Genomic DNA, 12,360 nt, shown 5'->3' on the forward strand with positions numbered 1-12,360 from the left:
ACAAAAGATGGACTATCACAGATGTCTGATTTTCAGGAATACAAGAATAATCAGTACCACAGCTAAAAATAAAACAAAGATGGTAGATTGGCAGGTTACACAGCCAGCATAAACAAGTTCACCTGGATGGAACCACAGATAAATAAGTATTCATGTTTAGTAATGATGACGTCATTAGGCCTATATATGAACCAGAGTTCTTCCATGTTTAAACTCTGTTCTTCCATGTTTAGCTTTAAGTGGCCTCAAGAGCCAAGGACAGGAATTGGAATGTGTAAATAGCCAGTTACCTATTACGACCTTGCTTATAACCAGGTCCTAAGCAATAATGATGAGGTTTGCATGTTTCTAGCTGGAGGAGAGGTGGTAAACTAGAGTAAATAGGACCCAATGATTGTTTAGAGGAATGTTACTAACAAGCTAGATTTATAGCCCTAGAATGACTTAACGGCTTAAATGTATGAACATGTCTTCGGTAGAAAGGGGAGTGGGGGGGGGGGGTGCAGAGGGAGAGAAGGGGGGGCTTGATTGTAAAGTATAAGAAGAGAGAAGCTGCTTTGTTCTGTGTGCTCGATTTGAGATTTGCCTGTCTCCTTGCACCACTTTGAGATCTCAAATAAACCTTTGATTGTTTCTCCACCCCGGTGTGTTTATTGGCGCGAAGCACGCCGGGCAACGAACCCCTGTTGCTTTGCCTCGGGCACCTCTGTGCCAGCAACACTAACAAAAGTTGTTTCTGACAGTTTGCCTTTTTCATTATATGCTCTTTAGAGACAAAGCTTAAACAAGTTGTAAGTAAACAAGTGTTTAACCAACAGAAACATCAAAAATTCCATAGCATAATTTAGAATTATTTTTTAAAATCAGGGCAGCATCTTGTGACCTATTTTAAGTGCTCTCTCAGCCCCAATTCTACTGTCCTTCATACCCTTACAGAACTGAACATATGCCAGCAGATGCAGTAACACGTAAGGTAATGTGTCAAGATCTTAGCCCGTAGTCCAGCGAAACACCTTTTTTCTGGCATCTTCATACAAACTCATGCCATTCAAACACAGAAATTGTGTATGGGTGAGGGTTTGGGGGGAAAGGGGGGGGAGTTGGAGTATTAAAAAAAATGAGGGGCAGAAATGATGTATGATGGGTGGGTGGGTTTTAACTATTTCTTTATTTAGAAATTAACAGGTTTAAAAATCCTAGCCACTTAAGTATCAGAAACAATACAATAATCATTATAACAATGAGCTTTTGTTTAGAGAAACACTATACAGTAATATACTCATCAGATCTCTCTATTTAAGAGGGTGATACTATGTTACAGAATGAGCATCTTTACCCTACCTGACACACGTCAATGTTGATTATGATGTTATTAAATTGAATGCAATCTCTGATTATGCATATTTAACAATCCATATGTCGACCCAATGGTAATATTCAAAAAACTGGACAGGTTTATTTGTTTTTTTGCAGGTGAATTTACATTGTCTGGGTGCTGAACAAATGAAGAAGTGAGGTTTTTTACCCACAAAAGCTTATGCCCAAATAAATCTTAGTCTTTAAGGTGCCACCGGACTCCTTGCTGTTTTTGTGGATACAGACTAACACGGCTACCCCCTGATACTGAACAAATGGGGTACAATTAAAAAATACAAAAAAACCCCCAAAAACCTTTCAAATGTTCCTGGGACATCTTGTGTTATGTCAAATTATTTTTCTTACTAAGGAGGTTATTGAAATGAATGTGGACAACAGAAGCTTAAAAAAACCAATTTCCCCCTTATATTTATTTGCAGTGGCTGCTATTACTATTGAAACTGCCAGCCAGCAGTGTACATAACCCTCTGGTAATTGCAGAGGTCTCAGCACACAAGGAAACACTGTCTGGAGCTTTTAGTTTAGATAAAACTGCTGCCTCAGCCCAAGGCAGAGCTTCAGGCACTGTATGCCACTGCTACAGTTTTGCAACTTGTAAGGCTATACACTATAAACGCCTATCTCCTCCACTATGCTTGCAAAGTTTATCTGTGCTTTGGAGCAAATCACCAAGTACTGCCCTCCTTTTGTACATACATAACTTTGCATGCACAAACACCTGCAGGCTTTTCAAGCACTACCACCTGGGCATGGAACTGCTAGACCATTACCTGTAAGTATTTCTCCATGCAACTGTATCCGGATAAGGGAAGGCTAGATTAAGACCCCTTTGAAAATCCGACACTAACGGTGCATTCTCAATAGTGAAGCTTGACAAGGACCCTTTACAAAAAATTGCAAGAAAGATTGCAAAAGCTTTCCACTTGTAAACTGCAGACACAGTTGTGTACAAACACAACAGAATGTTTTATAGTTCATCAGTATCCATTTCAGACTGTCTAGCAGGTATGATTAACATATGAGCTGAAGTTTCAACTGGGATTCCTACAGATTTATTATTTACATTAGTATATCAATGAAAGCGTTACCAGATAATTTCATGGGTGTTTTTAAACTGTTTCAGTTTTACTCTACACTGTTTCCAATGTCACTAATTAGCTTTAAAAATAAATAGTATTCAAGCACTAATAGTTCCCCCACCCTAACTGTGTACAAAGTCATTTTTGTAATGATTGATTCTTCCCGTGCCTCCAGATTACAAACCCTTTAATTTCTAGGCACTGATCTGCTGGTATTCTGCATCCTGTAATAATTAATCTTCACCAGTTTTGTCCTTTTCCTCTTAAACTAAAAATTGTGATAAGGCAAGATCAGAGGTGAAAGTAAGCCGTGCCAGACCAGCTTACCCAGGTTGGCGATTTAAAGGGCTCGGGGCTCCTTGCAGCGGCCGGAGCCCAGGGCCCTTTAAATCGCCTCCCGAGCCCCACTGCCGGAGCCCCAGGGTAGTGGCAGCAGGGCTCCGGCTGCTGCTACCCCAGGGTTCCAGCAGCGGGGCTCGGGCGGCACTTTAAAGGGCCCAGGGCTCCCGCAGCAGCCAGAGCTCCTGGCCCTTTAAATCCACACAGGAGCCCTACCGCCACTACCCTGGGGCTCCAGCAGCGGGGCTTGAGCAGCGCTTTAAAGGGCCCAGGGCTCCGGCTGCTGCGGGGAGCCCCTGGCCCTTTAAATCACCGCCGGAGCCCGGCTGCCGGAGCCCCAGGGTAGCAGTGATAGGGCTCCATCGGCGATTTAAAGTGCCCGGAGCTCTGCTGCGATAGCAGTGGCCAGAGCCCCGAGCCCTTTAAATCGCCCCTGAAGCTCCGGGGCCTTTAAATCTTGATTTAAAGCTCCCACACCTCTTCTGGTTGAGGCCATGCTCCTGCTCAGGACTCCGGTACCGGTAAGTCCTTTAACTTACTTTCACCCCTGGGCAAGACCCACTTACACCCCCGAGACCTTTTATAATGAAATGACAAAGGTCTCCTTATTGCAAGGAATTAGAATGCAGTGCTTGTTAAAATCCAGAAATATATTATCTCTAGTAAACCGTATTCTATGCACCAGAGTCAAACACAGGAAGAGTTGCCAAAAAACAAACAAACAAACAAACAAGTTCTTTGATCTTATGATTAAAAACAAGACGACCTTCAAGATACATCACCACTCGATAAGGACAATGAACTCTAAGAGATGTAGGAGCTGTTTCCTGTGGGAATGCTTGATGGAACATGAAGACTTTTTAAAATATTGTGTTATCTACAAATCTCATCGGAATGGCCTGAACTCTGATCCAGAGAAATAGCATTTTAATGTATTTTTGAAGAATGCAACAATTGGTGACTAACAGAAGTGTGGGACTGGAAGGGACCTCAGTAGGTCATCTAGTCAAGTCCCCTGCACACTACGCAGGACTAAGTAATAACTAGACCAATCCTGACAGGTGTTTGTCCAACCTGTTCTCAAAAGCCTCCAGTGACAGACATTCCATGTCCTCCGGAGGCAATTTGTTCCAGTGCTTAACTACCCTGACAATTAGGAAGCTTTTCTTAATTTCCAAGCTAACCTTCCCTTGCTGCAATTTAAGCCCATTGCTTCTTGTCCTATCCGTAGAGATTAAAACAATTTTTCACCCTCTTCCTTGTAACAACCTTTTATGTACTTGCAAAACTTATCAGAGCCGTCCCTTGGGTACAACGAATCAGGGCGACTGCTCTGAACCCCATGCTTTGGAGGGCCCCACGGGCCAGTGCGATTGGCTGGCGTGGTCGGTCCTGGAAGTGACAGGTCGGTCCCGGAAGTGATGGACGGATTTGTCACTTCCACCCTGGGCCCCGCACCCCTCCTAGGGATGACCCTGCTTATTATGTCCCCTTCCATCTTTTCTCCAAACTAAACAAACCCAACTTTTTCAGTCTTCCCTCATAGGTCATGTTTTCTAGATCATTAATCATTTTTGTTGCTCTCCTCTGCACTTTCTCCAATTTGTTCACATATTTCATGAAGTGTGGCACTCAGAACTAGACAATACTCCAGTCGAGCCCTTATCAGAAGATACAGGTCAAGAAAATTTTGATTAGATGTAAGATGATAACTGGATCCAGATAAATACAGATCAAATTTGAAGGGCACCTCATACACATTCCAAAACATCTTTGAACTTCTGGGAGTTCTATCATTTATATATATTCCAGTATGCCTTTTCCATTCGTAGCCTAGACCAACCAAACTGTAACATACTTAAAAGGCTCAACAGTAATTTCATATGATGGGTCTCACACACTCTCAAATCTGCTCTCCTTTTCAGTCCTAATGAATGGCCAAAAATCATTACTGTGTAACAAATGAGATATACATAACAGTTACTGACAGTCAAGGTAACTATTGATATTAACGCCCAACATGGGGTGATGTTCCTTTTGTAGGAAATCAAGCAAGGAAATCTCACTGTAGGGCAGGTACACTTACAGTGAGGGTTCTATTTGATTAGGAAATCTGTGACCCATTTCCCAGCAATAGCGCAGGTAGCTGCACAAGTACCACCAACAGCACAACCACTTGTGTAAACCAAGAGCAGACACTTTTTACCACTGTGTCATCTAAGCAGCACTTACACAATTGGTAGTACCGGAGCTGCTGCATCTTTGCCAGAAAACAGGAAAGAAATTTCCCAGTGCAGATCTGTCCTGATACTTACATCATCTCTGCTGTATCACGGGTGTGGTTATTTTCTTGTCCTTGCTGGCCTTGCGATCTTGAAGATTTCAAAAAAATATAATCTTTGAAAGCTTTAAACAATTTTAAAAAAGCAAGCATTTTTTGAAATACTTCTGAGACTGCGAGCCAAACTCAACCAGTTAAAGACTTTATCAAATCATAAGTGGGCAGATTGCTCTGACCATTAATAGCAGCACTCTGTACTCTGCACTGGCTGCTAAAATACTTCAGGGTATAAAACTGTTTGACCCTGAAAAGTGCCTTTGTAATATGGCATTGTGTGGTTTAATATTCATTGTGTTTAACTGACTTCCGATCAAATTTGCAAGTGAAGAGATTGTTTCTTAAATGCCAGCCCCACAAGTTCAGCATGGGCTCAGAGTCAGAGTTCTTCCCATCTCACCCATCACCACCAGAAAGGAAGGCTCGGCAGGCCGAATCATCCACTGAAGGCACCTGTGCAACCCCATGGTCTTCAGAATGTATCTAGAGTAGCATCTGTGCAACCCCATTCCCTTCAGTGGGCTTGTACCATTATAGCGGAGTATAATGTGGCCTGCAAAACAGTGACTGTGTGCCAGATGGAAAGCACCAAGCATGACTTTCAGAGCCCAGTTTGAGTTTACAGGGCTAGCAGTTAGGAAAAAATCTCATATCCGTTAACTGAACATATTATGATATGCCAATCAATGAGTCAGTTAACATGCATTTTTAAACAGTCATTCAGATTAGAAGTTCACTTTAAGATATCGGATATCATCTATATCTTGGAACCCAGCTACTTCACAGGCCACTGTCATGCCCCATCCTCCTACACCCAGTCATGGAATCATCAGCTGGGGTGCTCCCATAGCTAAAGTCCTGAATGCAGCTGAACAAAACTCAGCACAGGGCACTTCTGCCTTGGAACTTCCTCACTCACGGATAAGAACAGATGACGGTGTGTCCCAAGAATCTCTTGATGCCCACTGGCAGAGGGTACAGGGGACATAAGATTTCAGGGATCCCTTAGGTTCACCAAAAGTGGTCATGTAAGGTGTCTATGAAAGCCTGTGTCACAATGGTCATCAAAATCATTGCAAAAATATATGCACATAATATGTAGGAGTTATGTATGTATACTGAAAATTATGTTCTTAAAGCCTTGTAGTTAAAGGCAAGTAAGTCAGAGGCAGAGAGCATTGAGAAAGACTTCGCCAGACAGAAGGTGGGAGACATTTATCCATCTGTTGACCATTGTGTATCTTACTATTTGCATATTGAGTCACATGCTAATAAAGAAATTTCGAGAGTGCTACCAGAAAAAACAGAAACCAGCAAGAGCCATTTACAAATAAAGACAATGAATCTTTGTGGGTATGGAGGTACGCTGGGGATTCTTCAGTCTGGGAAGACAAACTGCCCGTGGGCTTATGAAAGGAGGAACTTTCCCCAGTGTTTTCAACCAGGGTGGCTAAGAACTTGGGGTCAGCTATTCTGTAGGAGACAGGGAAGTGTCTTGTGAGTTAAGTTTAGGCTCTAGAATAGTGGTTTTCAACCTTTTTTCATTTGTGGGCCCCTAAAAATTTTCAAATACAGGTGCAGACCCCTTTGGAAATCTTAGGCAGTCTGCAGACCACCCAGGGATCCACAGACCACAGGTTGAAAATGACTGCTCTAGAAAGCATGTTATAATTTTGTTTTTTATATAACCGTTTCCAATATGCTTGCTTACTTATCAAAGAACAGATTCATATGATAGTAAACTTATTCTTGTTTTCACTACAAATCTATCTAAGTGCTGTGTGTTAAGCAGAGTGGTAATCTTGAGCTGAATCTAGTAAGCTAGTGTGTACTATCCCCTTGGGAGTAGGGATCAGCGTTCTGAGAGTGTTCAATGGACCAGAGGCTCGGCACTCCAGAGGGACGCTTGGAGGACTTGGATTTGGGCACCCACCAATGTCAATCTGAAAAAAAAAAATCAAAGCTGGAAGACAACATACCTACCCCTGTTGTTAGCACATGACATCAGCGTTCATTAGTCTGTATTGTCTGCCTCTGGGTCCCCAGGAGAAATGTTAAGGGGAGGTTGCTCTGGACATCGAAAGCCCTACATGGTTTGGGAGCTGCCCATTTGAGAGATCACCATTCTTGCAGTGTGAGATTGCCACCACTGGGATCAGCAGAGGGGCTTATGATAGAGCCTTCTCATCTTTAAAATGGAGGGGGCTGCTGAGGGGGCTTTGTTTGTGGTTGCCCTACTCTTCAGAATTCACCCTCCCTCTTGCTTTGAACTAGCACAAATTTAGGTTACTGTCAGAGATCAAGACCCCACTGTGGTAGTCATTTGTCTTTAGTTATATCCTAGGCACTTTTTCTTTTTCTTTTCTTTCTTTCTTTTTTTGTTGTTGTTGTTGGAGTGGAGGAAAACATTTGAAAGTTGGCTTTGGTGGTGGATGGGGTATTTTCAGTGGGTACTTGTTTGGCTGGTACATTTTGTTACATAGTGAAGATTACCCATTAGATTTGTTCTTGTTGCATGGTTTATGTTTTTAATAATCATTAAAAAGGCACCATGAAACTTACATAAGTACTTTATTTATACATCAAAACCAAATAATCTTCCTTTTGTACCTCCCAGCCAAGGGCTTGCTGCTCTAACAGAGGAAGCTGCTCCCCTTGATAGTGTATTTATTGTATCACTAGCTTCTTATGTATGTGACAAAATAGAGTAGATTACCAGCAGATTATACAACTGTATGATTTGTTCAGTTACAGAACTGAATCCAACACATGAAATCCATAACGAACACCCCCTTTTCCACAGAGTGGATGCAAAATTTTGTTTTTGTTTTTTAAAGAAGAACCACACATAATGACCATGCAACAGGTGAAACTGGTAAGGGAAAAAAGACAGCAAGGAATACAAATCCTACTTCTGACTTTGGTTTATGACAAACTTCACAGTTGCTTGGTTTTGTAATTTCTGTGTTAAATCCTTTAACCCGCGTAAATGTAGGCCCTTGAGTAAACTGCAGTTTTGTTTTGTTTTTAAAATTCACGGCAGCGTCCAGGTAATGTAGTATTTTTCTACAGGCTATACACAGAGAATGCAGTCAGTGAACGGTAACTGCGCATTCCTTTGCATAAAACTGGCCACCCACTCCCCCCCCAAAAAAATCGGTGCGATTTTTCCAACATCAGGAGATCAGCACAAGCCTCCCCACTGTTAGAAAAATTGCAGCAGTGCAGAGAGGCTCCACAGCCAGTTCTGCAACATTTTCCTTTTTTTGTAGATCAAAAGCCCCAAGCACTGTACCATATTACCTCTGTGAATCAATCAGCATACAAATCTAAATACTTCAGAGTGCAGAACAGATGATGTTTCCTCATGTCTTTTGGACACATGGGTACATCTGCTTCGGTCCAACTTCAAGTCCCAAGCAGAATTTGGCAGAAAGTTTGCATCTCTAAAGCTCTGATCATGCTGCAGTAGTTTTAACTCCACTCTACATACTGTATGGGGCTTCTCAATGTGAACCGGGTTACATTTCAGGAAAAAAGTGCTTATTTATATTTTCAAAAATTCACTAATCTAATGCTCTGAGCAGGGGTTCTCAACCTTTTTTTTTTGAGGCCCCCCAACATGTTATGAAAACTCCACAGCCCACCTGTGCCAAAATAACTGGTTTTCTGCATACAAAATCTAGGGCTTGCATTAGGGGGAGCAAGAAGGGCAATTGCTGGGGCCTCATGCCAAAGGAGCCCCTGCAAAGTTACATTGCTCAGGCTTTGGCTTCAGCCTCAGGTGGCAGGGCTCAGAGCCCCGGGCTTCAGCCCCATTCAGTGGGGCTTTGGCTTTCTTCCCTGCTCCCCAGCAAGTCTAGTGCTGGTCCTGATGGGTGGACCCCCTGAAACCTGCTCGCTCTTTCCCCCCCCACCCCCCCGGTTGAGAACCACTGCTCTGGAGGACAAGTACATTAATAACAACAAATCTTACAAATAAATCAATACATTATGAATTCGTCTCAGTAATAAATACTAAAATTATCTCAGTAATAAATTCCACTTAGAAATTGAGTTAGGCCTGCAGTTCAGACAAATATCTTGTTGATCCAAGGGAAGGAAAGCAATTTCTGTTGAGCGGTGCTTTACTGAAAAAATCCCTGATTGTAGCCCCCTTGTCATTAAATCAGGAACTCCAAGCTCTCTGCGCCTGTTAGGAAGGACTCTAAAGTGAGAAAAGACTTCTAGATCTTTTCATCACCCTGGTAGGTCTCAAAATGCATTCTATGAAGTTAGTTTGCCCACATTAGTGCCAACCCCAATCTGAAAGAGCCCTAGCCACATCTGGGTCTTCAAGTGTCGGCACTTCAACAGAGATCAGTAGGGACTGCCACACAGAGGTCACTACACGCTTTCTATATGCACCACAGATTAGACAATCTGGCTTGGCAGATGCAGCTTTAAATGCAATGTTCTAAGCAGAGAAGTCCACTCATTCAAATCTTCCCACTCCACAGCCTGGAGTGTTGCTACATATAATCTATACATCCAAATCAGAGGACCTGGTGAGCAAAGTACATATACCTATAAATTGTAGTCCCTACCTATAAATTATTGTTGTTCATATAAAACAATCTGAAAGCCTGAATCTCCTGTGGTTTTAAAAACTTTTGGGTACATCACTGACATATTCCGCAAGTTCTCTTGTTTCAGTTCATAAATAATTTTAAATTAGCTAAGGGAAAAACTCCATAGTATTCCCTACTGAAACCTAAAGCAGCTCCTCTTACTAGGAAGGAAAAGCTTCAACAGCTGTTTGCCTACTTATCATAACAAGCAGTAAACAACAAGTCAGTCCAGACTGGAGAACATGATCAAGAGAAAACCAGTTTACAGAGAGGGGAGAAATTACCTTGCTACCAAAGTCAAGAACCAAATGATCTATGAAATGCAGCAGACAGTACTGGTCACCATGTAGTGGAAAGGAAAATACTACCTGGAGAGAGTGCAGCAATAAAGATGCTACATTTGAACAATTTAAACAGAGGAAAGTTTAAAGAGTCAGGTTATTCATCTGGCAGTCTTGTTTTCTTATGGACAGAAGTTTTCAAAATTATTAAGCTGATTTACATAATTTTTCACATTTGAGTTTCAAAGTTAAGACCAATTTCCAAATAGAAAACTAGGAACAAAAAAACTTGGGCAGAAAGAAGGTCAAACAAACAAACAAACAAACAAACAAACAAACAAACAAACAAACAAACAAACAAACAAACAAACAAACAAACAAACAAACAAACAAACAAACAAACAAACAAACAAACAAACAAACAAACAAACAAACAAACAAACAAACAAACAAACAAACAAACAAACAACGCATGGAACATATGAAATAAGAGAAGGGGGAAGATGACATTTAGTCAGCATAAATTGACATTTAGTCAGACAACTCAGCTTTTAGTAAAGGGAGAAGAATGAATATAGTGAAAAAGCAGAAAATTGAAGTTATAATGAACTAAAAGAAGTCAAGCATGCTGGCTTGGATTATTTTTTCTTGCTTTTTACAGAGTGGGAAATGGGCCTTGTTTTTATTTAGGATGAAGGAGAAAGACTTACAAGAAAGGACTGCTAGTTTCTCAACTCTCCAGGCACTCATAGGCCTTGTCTAGATGAGGAAAAAGATTCATTTTTTATTTTAAAAATGTGCTAGATATTATATTTTAAGTGGTGTTTAGAAGTATGTTAGCACTTAGCGTAGACTGGTTTTAAACCTTTTAAAATGTGTTAGCAGGCCTCTCTTTCAATCATAATTTCTTTAACCTTACGAAATAAGAGAATTCGCCTTCTGAGTAAAACCCTAGAAAGTGGAAATTTTGACCACTTAATTGGTTAACTTTGAAAACAAAGCCAGTGTCCTTTGGGGATTGGTCCTGCTTTGAGCAGGGGGTTGGACTAGATGACCTTCTGAGGTCCCTTCCAACCCTGATATTCTATGATTCTATGTAATGAGAAAAAAAACAATTAATTTCCTATATAGTCTATCTACTATAGATAAACCTTGTACAGTCTAGAAGAAGTCTGCCTTATAGTCACATAAGCCATTTATTAGGGGTTCATGGAGTTTACATTCCTTGGATGACCTGGATAAAGTCTAATTCCTTTCACAACCTTTACAATTCTGAAGCATGTCTGACACAAAACAGAAACTGCAACAAAAACCAAATCAGGTTATCGAGTTATCCATCATGCCAAGCAACTTAATGCAAGTCACAAAGTAAGTTGCACAACAGGAGCTTATTAATCAGTAAAACCCTGAGGGCTCTATTTACCACAAAATTAATTTTCTGTGGAATCTGTTGGAGACTTTGCAGGGATTACCTGTTTGACACTCATGACAACTAATCCTACTTCAGTAAAATTCCAAGCTCAGGCTATAAAGAACAGATTTTTCCAGTTGGGGCAACACCCCTTTTCTTGAAGAGCCTCAAGCTATGCTTCCAAAGACGACATATGGAGTGTGGCACACACACACAAGATCAGGCTCATATAACTGAACATGCTTGGATAGAGAACATTTATTAAGAGAAAAAGCTTACTGCCCTAGTGACGCCATCGCTGAAACACAAGTCAACATTCTGAGGAGTACACAAGCTCATTCTTGCACCTCATACTGCACTCTAAACTCTTCCTGTAAATTACAGTTTTCATCCAGCACAGGGGGCCAAGTACAATGGAGCATGAGAGGGTAAAAGAAGTGACACATACAGGGCTTATCCAGCTCTGTACTGAAAACCAAACGTGAATGCTGGCTGAAATTCACCTTGGTCTGCATCACCTGCCATAATACTACAGGGGCTGCTATTATAACGTCAGCATTTACAGACAGTTACCATACCACAGAAGCTGAAGTTATTCAATTGTTTCCTATTCTAAGTGTAGGAAAATAATTCAGTTTTATCATATTGCAGACTGTTCTCTTATATAGTCTATCTATTATAAATACCCTTGTATAGCCTAGAAGAAGTTTCTGTTATGGTCACATTAGCTATTTATTCGGGGTTCATGGAGTTTACCCTCTCTTTCTGGGGCAAGACACTAAACCAGATGGTGTCAGTATGTAGCAAAAGGAGAATGACACCAGAACCATGTGAAGCCTTAAAAATCTGTCCACCCATGTCTCCCCGAAACTCTGGGCAGAATACCAGAGAAACGAACTTTATCGGATATAAGCCATGTACGTCA

At 41.3% G+C, this 12,360-nt stretch overlaps 1 protein-coding gene across 1 annotated transcript in view; it reads right to left on the minus strand.

The window, feature by feature from the left end:
* STIM2 (stromal interaction molecule 2) overlaps positions 1–12,360 on the minus strand; it is a 137,347-nt gene that overhangs the window by 13,351 nt on the left and 111,636 nt on the right. The gene's annotated exons all lie outside the window — the stretch shown is intronic.

The sequence above is a fragment of the Emys orbicularis genome, chromosome 5 (assembly GCF_028017835.1).
Source record: "Emys orbicularis isolate rEmyOrb1 chromosome 5, rEmyOrb1.hap1, whole genome shotgun sequence".
NCBI lineage: Eukaryota > Metazoa > Chordata > Testudines > Emydidae > Emys > Emys orbicularis.